Below are 9,770 nucleotides of genomic sequence, written 5' to 3' on the forward strand. Positions count from 1 at the left end.
TGACTAAAACTGATGGAACACCTAATCATGAAATTCAAAAGAGCTTTGATCTCTGACGGAGGGATAACTAGACCAACCCTAACACTAACAACATCACAAAAGTAACAGATCTTGTTTAAATCCGGTAGTTGAGTCAACTCAGATCAATTTAGTAGGGACCAGAGGCCAAGCCATGTTATAATAGATTAGATCATTCATTAATTTCAAAAGATCTGGAAAATTAAATGTTTCTAGGAATGGTAAGCGCGAAGTAACAAGATAATTCCAAGTAGATTTTCCAACATTCGAAAAAGAGTATCCTAGATTTGGAGTGGCACCAGGCTGCCACGGATTACTCGTAGAAATACCTGAACCATAAGGAAAATCTTGTAGCCTTGGGGTATACAGAATGTATCCACCCCCTACTGTAGGATTACTTGTCATAGAAAGACTTCCTCCTAGCAGAACATTATATGAAGGGGAAATCATTGATAAGGATTCCATGCACTAGCTAAAGGAGGGAAAACTTGTAAAGTACCAGCAATAGGGAAAGGCATACTCCCCTGTTGACCAAATAAATGGGAAAATTTCCCTGACCCAAAACCACTCACAGAAGGATGTGCCAAGCCTTGGTTCCCTTGAAAAGGATTAATGTTTTGAGCATGACCAGAGAAAGGCATTGATCCTAAGTTCAATGATGGATTGGAAGGAGGAACATGTCCACTTCCAAATTGAAAACCTTGTAAAGGAACTGAACCAATAGCCATCAAAGTCATAGATGTAGAAGAAATAGAGGGTAAAGTCGAAGACACAAAGGGAATCCCACTAGATGGAATTCCGAAAGGATAAGCTCCTATGAAAGGAGCTAAAGGTTGGGTGCCCCCACTTGGAATTGGGATGGAGGTAGAGCCAACAACTACCATACTAGGTGTAATAGTAGATATAAGAATAGTACCTCCTCCTACAACTGAGGAAGGAGTATGTACACTAGTAGTATCGACAAAGCCACTAAGATTGGACATTGAGAAGAAAGAAGGAGAGTGAATAGGGCTAGCTGACCTATGAGTCAGAGTACCCATGTATGAAACAACGTAAGGAAGATGAGAAGGAATAGGTTCCATAGGAGTCTCAGGAGGCTCTGAAATGTCTTCAATTTCTACTTCATCTTCTAATTGGAAGAGTACTCTAGCAAGAAATGGAGTGTTATTGTTCACATCATGGACTAGACTAGGTTCACCTTGTGAAATGAGAGCCCTCGGAGAAGGATATGTCTCTGTTGTGTTAGCTAACACTGGTTCAAAAGCACCAACATAATTACTCCTACACCTTCTAGGTGAAGGCTCGACACTCGCAGGTGAAATCCCATGAAGCCTTCTAGACCGACGAACCAGTCAGTCAACCACTTTTATATATTAAGAGAATTTAAAGACTCAAAACACATATGGCAAGCTAGGAGCACAGAGAACTCACTAAAAATATCCTAAATATACCAAGCAAACAATTTCCAGGTATTTCTACTCTAGGTGATTAGGACCGGACACCAAAATACAATAAAATGACGATAAGGACCTCTTAGAGGTATTTTGGGATGATGAGGGCCCAAGCCTACTAGCGAAGAATGATAAGTAGCTACGCTAACCTCCAGAAAGTAGTCTTTGTCGGTGCAAGTACCCAAGCTTCACAAGGGAACCCTCTAGAAGTACTATCAAAGTGATGCAACCTCTACCTCAGATACCATGAGCATTCCCCCCCACAGTCACCTGTGTGGTCCATAGGAAAGGAAACTAAGGTCACCAATTCGTGATCAGAAGTTGGGCAGAACAATTGTGGGCATGTGATCCAACAAGTAGGATAGGGGGTATCTCTCTTTCCTTATCTTCACACGTCCTCATGCTTAACTCATGTGTTATAAGAGCTTTTCTAGAAAACTTAACGAGACTAGATTTTCACTCTTTAGTAAACTTCTATACTTTCAGTTCAAGTGGCCTTGGAGAGTGTCCTCTCCACACAACTATCTCAAGGTCCTAATGCCCTAGACTAGTTGATGTTACTATGACAAAAATAAAAAGTCTAGTTCATTTTAATTAGCACTTATTTTAATTGGTTTTTATTTAGGAAAGGGGTAGCGAAAGTGCAACTAATGATGTTATGACACAAAAGAAATCAATAGAAAACCTAGGCTACATGCAAATGAAACACTTATTTTTCTTCAATGAAAGTGATTTCTACATGGGTTCTATGAGAAAGCTAAGAAATCAAAACTATTTTTCTTTTTCTTTTTAAGCACTCACATATTCAACACCTAACAAAAAACTAAATGATTTTTACAATGAAACTAACCCTAATGCACACAAGAATGCAAATGAAAGATTCAAGTAAAGCTAAAAACAAACAAAGATGAATTCAAAATCAAAATCCAGTTTATCAAGAAAGAAGAAGAAAATCTCAAAAAAGAAACACTTCTTAAAGAAAAAAGACTATTAGCCCTAAAACAAGAACTCTCACCTTTGTCAAACACTCAAAGTAAAAAAACCAAAGAAAAGAAAGCGAAAGAAAAAAGTTTTTTCTTTTTATTTAAAGATTTAAAGACTAAAAGTTTTAGAAAGTGAAAGAAAGTATCAAATAGCAACAAGAAATAGACTTAAATATCACTAGTCATTAATAATCCCAAAAATTAAAAGACTAATGTGAATAAGAGACTAAAACACCTTGAGTAATTTGGTCAGGAAGATACAAGGAATTCTAGAAATTAGAAATATTTCATAGAACTAAAATCTCTCGTTTACCCAAGAATTGCAAACACTTTTCTCAAACAACCAATGAAAATAAAAAATAAGGCAACTTCAAGAATGTAAAAGAAGCAATCAACAAGACTAGGTTGCAAACAAGTTGCAAAAACAACCAACTATCCCAAAAACACAAAACAACCAAACACTTATTAAATAAAAGTTTGGAATCCAACTTTAAGTATAAAAAGCTTCAAAAACTACAAACCTTAGGTTTATATAGGCTTTTCACAAAAGAGACGGAAGAAATCAACAACAACTGATAAAAAGATAATTCCAAGCCTCATTCAAACTAGAAAGACATAAGAAAACATGGTCAAGCCCCCAGCAAAAGCCATAAATGAAAAAATTCAATTTTTCAAATATGTATGTGATTGTGTAACTCCAGAACCATGTATGTACGCGACTGTGTCTAAAGAAACTAGAGTATACACGGGTTTATTTGGAATAAAAAGCATATATACACTTCTGTACACAACAAAAGGCATGTATAAATGGAAAACTAGGAAAAAATAAAAATATAGTTATGATCTAATAGATCGGGTTGAATGACCAAATTGCTTGAGTCAAGAAGGCTAGAAAAATCAAGAAACAACAAACCAAAACCCATATCAAAGGATAACAACCCTTCTAGGAAATACTTGATGGTATTCCCCAGTGGAGTCGCCAATTCTATTGGTGGGAAAAGTTCCCTAAGGTAAGGGTTGACAACCTCAATAGAGAATAACAAGATAATCAACAAAGAGAAGTCAAGAAAGCATGCCAAACATATGAATTACTAAATGTGGACTTAGAAACATACCCGAAAAGTCCTATGTTTGATGATGTTCCCATAGAGTCCAAACCCTCTGCTTCCTCTAGAATGAGCAAACCTACAAGTCAATTCACAGAAGCATATACATGATAGATAATTCAATGTGCATACATAAAAGATATGTTATATCATCAAATATAAGCATACAAATTACCACTCATGAGACAATAACATATCAAGAACAAGACATGAGCTTCTTTATGATTAACAACAATAGGTACAAGAAAGGTACAGCCTGATCTAAGCCAAAGCACCGATGAATCCTTCCTCTGGATCCATATAGCCCAAGCCACAAAGACAACCTCTCTAACAAATGAAAGGAGATGTTATAAATATGATGGCCATCTCTACAAAGTAAACCAGGTTTTCCATAGAGACAGGTAGTGTAGGAGACACATGAAAATCATACTTGATCTGGGAGAAAAATGGATATAATGTCGATAACCCTTCTCTTATATCCTTTAGGCCTACCCAAGCGGTGTATATATACCACCTGAAATTAGTTAATTCAGTTTTTCTACGGGTTCCTGTAGGTGGGCTATCGATAAAACCCGTGAACCCTGCCAAAAAAATAACATATTATTTTATTTTTTCATATTTTAAAATGTATACGTGGGTATATAGTTATAGAACCTGCATATGTATGCTCTTTTGTACGGGTAGAGTCATGTATAGAATTTAAAATATTGTTTTTTAATATAAGATCAAGTATGCATGGGAAAAGGCTACCCAAGGCCATACAAGAGCATGAAGTCTACATGAGTGCTAAATAATGTTATAACAATGAAGTTGTTTATGGTGTCATATTTCTTCTTGCATGAGTATAATGGTCCAAGAGAATGATATTTCTACCTATGAATTATAACTCTTCATATGTGAGGAAAAGGAATATCACATGAAGACAAACAAATGATTATTGATATATTGTTGCTATAATTGCTTGATGATTGAAAGCATTTCATATTTGGTCACATGTTGATGATGTTGAAGATTGATGCTACATTTCTATATCTTACTTCATAATGATGATAAAGATGTTCATGTTGTAGGATCCTTTATGGTGTATGATGGTTGTTGATGACAATCATGGTCTTGCTACTTCACTATTGAGGTCTTTGGCTTTGGTTATAAATGTCATATCTGTCTCTTGATGTAAAGGCCATGTAAAGAATCATGATGCAATAATTACAATATTCAGTCATATTTGGACTATTGGGGTCAAGTAAATTATGTATGTAATCCCATTTTGGGAATTTTATGTAATGTTGAGTCAAATATGTAACCCCACTGCATTGGGTGATTGATGTAAGTATGAGTCCTTGGTGATAGAAAAGGACATATTTGGTTGAGTCATAGATTCATGTACTTCTTTCCAGAAGATTCGACATATGCTCAAAGGGAGCATGGTTAGTATATAAGGTTCATATTCAACATATTAGATCTACAATGCTCATCTATACATAGGTGAAGAGACATCTTATTTCAGCATTAGTCAGCCCTTTTCTCTTAATGTCAAAGGGGGAGAGTAGCTTCATGTTTGGAGAAGAATGCTTGTAGAGAAGCTTGGTATGTCTACAAATGTGTTTTCAAGTATATACAAAGGTATGTCTAGGTGGTGGTAACCAAACACCAAAGTGGTTGCCATCAAGTCCAAAGGGGGAAATTGTTGGAATTATGGCTAATGTGTTGTCCTTGATGGAAACTTACTTGATAAAGATTTCTAAATTATGGTAACAATAATATTACACTGACTAGTACGTATGTGACAGAGAGAATGGACAAAGGAATATTAGTTTAGAGATAGAGGAATGATGAAGGTAAAGTTTGGGAAAGTATACGCAGGTCCTGTAAAGAAAATATGTGTACATACGCAAGTATGATGAAGAGAATTCATGTATAGTTTTTGCACCATGGTATTATGAATACTAGGGGTCTTTACTATGATATTGGCCCATAGTAATGAGTGCAATAATGGATATTTGATCCCATCAAAGAATACCATCGACATTACTAAGGGATTGACCTAAGGTATTGGCTAAGGCCTAAAATATATATAAGGAGATGGAGACCAAAGTGTTAGGGTGTGCATGTTATGGATTATTTATGAATGACTTGATCTGAAATAGGTGTGCACCAGGGAGCATGGATATGGATCATATCTAATAGATTTGAAATGAATACATATTGAATAATCTGTTTACGGTTTGATAGATCTATGATGATGATATTATGTTGTGTGTCTGTAATAGTGTATGTTGAGATTTAGGCTTGACAGATGTTGTGTTGTGCAATGAAGGTATGAATTAGTGATTATAGATCTATATGTTGGTTTTCCATAGAGAATTCATGTACATAAACGGATCTGCCTCTAGGTAGTCGCGTATACATGTTGGAAAAAGTTCAGAATATGTACTTAGGTGTGAAGTATGAAATGAATGTACATATGCATATATGATTTATAAGAGTCACATACATCTTGTAGGGTTTTGCAGCATGAGCTGTTAATGATGTATAATCAATTCTATTTTTTGTTGTCTATCGATGATGTCTCTTTCATGATAATATATGTTTGATAGTTCTGGTTGGGTTGAATTGTTTTTGGAATGATATGTTGACTAGGGATGATGCTACTATGTCATGATCTATATTTGGCTCAGTAATCTGTGATGGTTTCAGTGTGTGATTGAGTGATTAATTCAGTAGTACAAAGATACATATTCAATTATCAGTATTTTGAGATATGTATGCAGGTCCTCTTAAGGAGAAGTGTGTACATATACATGCATTATTCATAACATTAGAATATACATTCTCATGTATGATTTATTAGGCTTTGTAGTGGAAGCAATTGGTTTCTGTGATGGGTAACACTGTTTGGCTTGATATATTGTTGAATGTATATTTTATCTAATGGTTTATATCTATTATGGATTGGTTTAATTAAGTTGTAGGAAATGGTAGGGATTGGTTCAGTGATTAAGTGATTTGATAAAGTGATTTATTTCAGTATTGTTATTTGATATTAGGCTTAAATGATGGAAGTGGGTCTAGTATGAAAATATGATGAAAAATGGCCTACATATTTGATGTTGTGATTCAGGTGGATCCAGTATGAAATATTATGAAACATTGTCCACAGAGGTGTTTAGGGTTGGATCCTTCAGTGAGGGAGTCATATCTTGCTTCCAGTGGTAGCTAGCAAATCTGATCAGCGGGTTGGAGTTCCCTTCTGGTGGGTGCTGGTAAACGAGATTAGGGGGTTGGAGCTCCCTTCTAGGGGGTGCTAGAGCATGAGAGAAGTTTTTAACCTTCTATAGGTGGGTGCTTGCGTACTGGTATGAGTCTACACTAGTACAATAATGTAAGATGTTTTCCTTTATAATAAAATATGAAGACAAAGATGACGATAGCGGTTTTTTTCTCCCACATTGGGTTTCCACCTAAAAATATTGGTGTCCTCATTTGTTGATGTGTTACTTATGTGTGATGGTTTATTATAATATTACTACTCATGGTTAATGTTTAATTAATTTCTAATGAAGTAATGATGCACTAGTTAAAGTAGAACAAATGATGAAATATATGAAAAGTTAGATAATTGGGTATACATTGTTTTCCTTCATCATAGTCGCGTACAAGTGCTGGTTTACTTAATGACAATAACGTACATAAATATGAATAAGAAATTGAAAGATTTGAGTTTTAAAATATTGATTCATCCCCCCCCCCCGCTCAGTATTTTTCCCAAGAGAGGAAACTCAGATGGCGGAACCCACACATAAATTTTGTCGTTGCATAAAACCTAAATAAAACATAAACCATAATTGAAAATCATCAAGTCATGTCTTAATTTTAATATCATATGATGAACGTTAATTATGATGAATGTTAATTATGATTATTAATGTTTTAATTATGATGATTAATGTTAATCATTATGATTACATGCCCATGCCATCTCACCAAGTGATGTGTATGCATCCGTTTGAAACTGGGCATGAGAGATAAAGAGCGCAAAATTTCACATTTCTCAATAATGAAGGGTTGGTGCAGTGATTTTTCATACTGTTGACATGAATGATTATGTGGAAAAGTAGCACACATGGAGTTTGATTCATCAACTTACCTGGAATCTAATTCAGTGTGTCTATGTCATTTGTAAGGCTCCGACAAGTTGACAAAATCTGTAAGGCAAGACAAGAAAATGTTTGTTATGAGATGGGAATAATTCCCATTCACACTTTATGTATTCTCTCCCATCGTGCCATGAAATAAAATTTAAAGTCAACGACAATAGATGGGCACAATGAGTTGGCACCTTGCTGACGTAGAAAAATGACGTGGAAAATATGATTATGTGTCACCTACGTGGTAGTGGAAAAATTCATTTTCAAATGTTTATTCGACCGAAATAGCATGGCATGTGGCAGTGACTTATGGAGTCACGTGGAATTGGGAGTTCCATGTGGTGTTGGACATTAAGGGTATGTGTCAGGTGGCCATCTCATCTTAGAGATTTGAATTTTTGGCAGTTTTCCATGTTTGTGAGACACAATTAATAGAAAGTGTGAGACATGATAGGAAAAGTTGGCTTTTCAGTAAGGGAAAATCTTTATCACACCTATTGTCTACCTTACCATTACAGCAAGTTAAATCATCCATTCTTTCTGAAACTGGCATGATAAATAGAAGGCCAGACAAAAGCTGATTATGATTTGTGCATTGGCTAATGATGATTTTCTTGAAGCCTGAAAATCAAATGTAATGGTCCATCCCACCCCTTGGATTAATCTAGGCCAAATGGGAGGCGTTAATTTTAACTAACCCAACCTCCATGGTATAATTATGGAAATGGGGTTACAAAATTCCTTATTTACAAAAGTTAGAAGAATCAAGTTTGGACACTACCATCACATCCAACTTGTTGAGACATTTCTGATGATATAAATTTTATCTCAATCTGGCCTCTGGATTGAAAGTTATACCCCATTAAAGATTATCCATTTCAATCTTGCCAAATCATTAAGTGCTACAATGTGGCACCCATGTGACCCTACCTTTTTTCCCATGATGCTTACATGGAATTCACACAACCCTAGTTGTACACTTGTGGCACTTGCCACGTCAATCTAACTCGTGGGTCCCACTAGGACCAACCTCTTCGTGAAAGTTCACAACTCCCTTTGTATCTGGACATAGGGTATATCCAAGCACATACAAATTTTTCAATTGGAAAACCTATTGGACCCTTGGATCCTTGGGTACATATGGGTCACCACATCACCTTGCCCATATTCAGGCCTAATCCTTTACTACATATACCATGGAGCCCACAAGCCTCCACGTAATTTCCACGGCTAATGAGGCATCCATGCCATGTCATCGTAAAACACCACATCTCATAATTCCACATCACCCTTCTTATACCTTGTCTTGCAGACATCAGACTAACATCATGGTGATGTCACCCTATTATGTGGCATCCTCTGGCGATTCCATGTGTTAACCAAAAATTAACCACTTGGCCATAACAAAGGGTCATTTATGCTTACCACATGTAACAATAATAATATTCCATGTCAGTGAATCGACCATGTCATCCTCCTATGGTATCCACATCACTCGACCTATGTGGCATCTGCCATATTAGCCCAGCTAGCACGTCCCATGGAACCCCACTTATTCATGCAGTGTGAAGAATACCTTTGTTAACTGGTTCTAAGAGAAAACTGTGTACATGAATTTTTCACTATGGAAACCTCTTCAAACCCTCAAATTACCACATATCCTCAAGTGTATACCATGGCCCACCATTCGAGCTTTCCCATACTTACACCAAGCCCTTTTCCTTAAATGCCCATATAATTCCATGAGTTAACATTTCTGACCCTCACACATTACTTTCAAGAATTGGGCCCCACATCGATTATCATTAAATGTTTTATGAAATCTAATCTCATCTCATATCCAAATCCGGAAATAATTTTCGTTGTGCACATCCTCTCGAATCACCTGGATCCCTGATGTACTTGCAAACACTATAATATATGATTTTGCCTAAGTGGGGCCCTCACTGGATATGACGTTTACCTTACCTCCTCAATATATCTAGATCATTTCGATTTTGAAACTTTTCCAAAAGTTCATAAGTGTAAACTCCATGAATGCCCAAACTCTTGTATACATCCACC

Source organism: Pinus tabuliformis, chromosome 5_2, assembly GCF_031772625.1.
Source record: "Pinus tabuliformis cultivar Carrire ecotype Pingquan chromosome 5_2, CPIR1, whole genome shotgun sequence".
NCBI classification, from domain to species: domain Eukaryota; kingdom Viridiplantae; phylum Streptophyta; class Pinopsida; order Pinales; family Pinaceae; genus Pinus; species Pinus tabuliformis.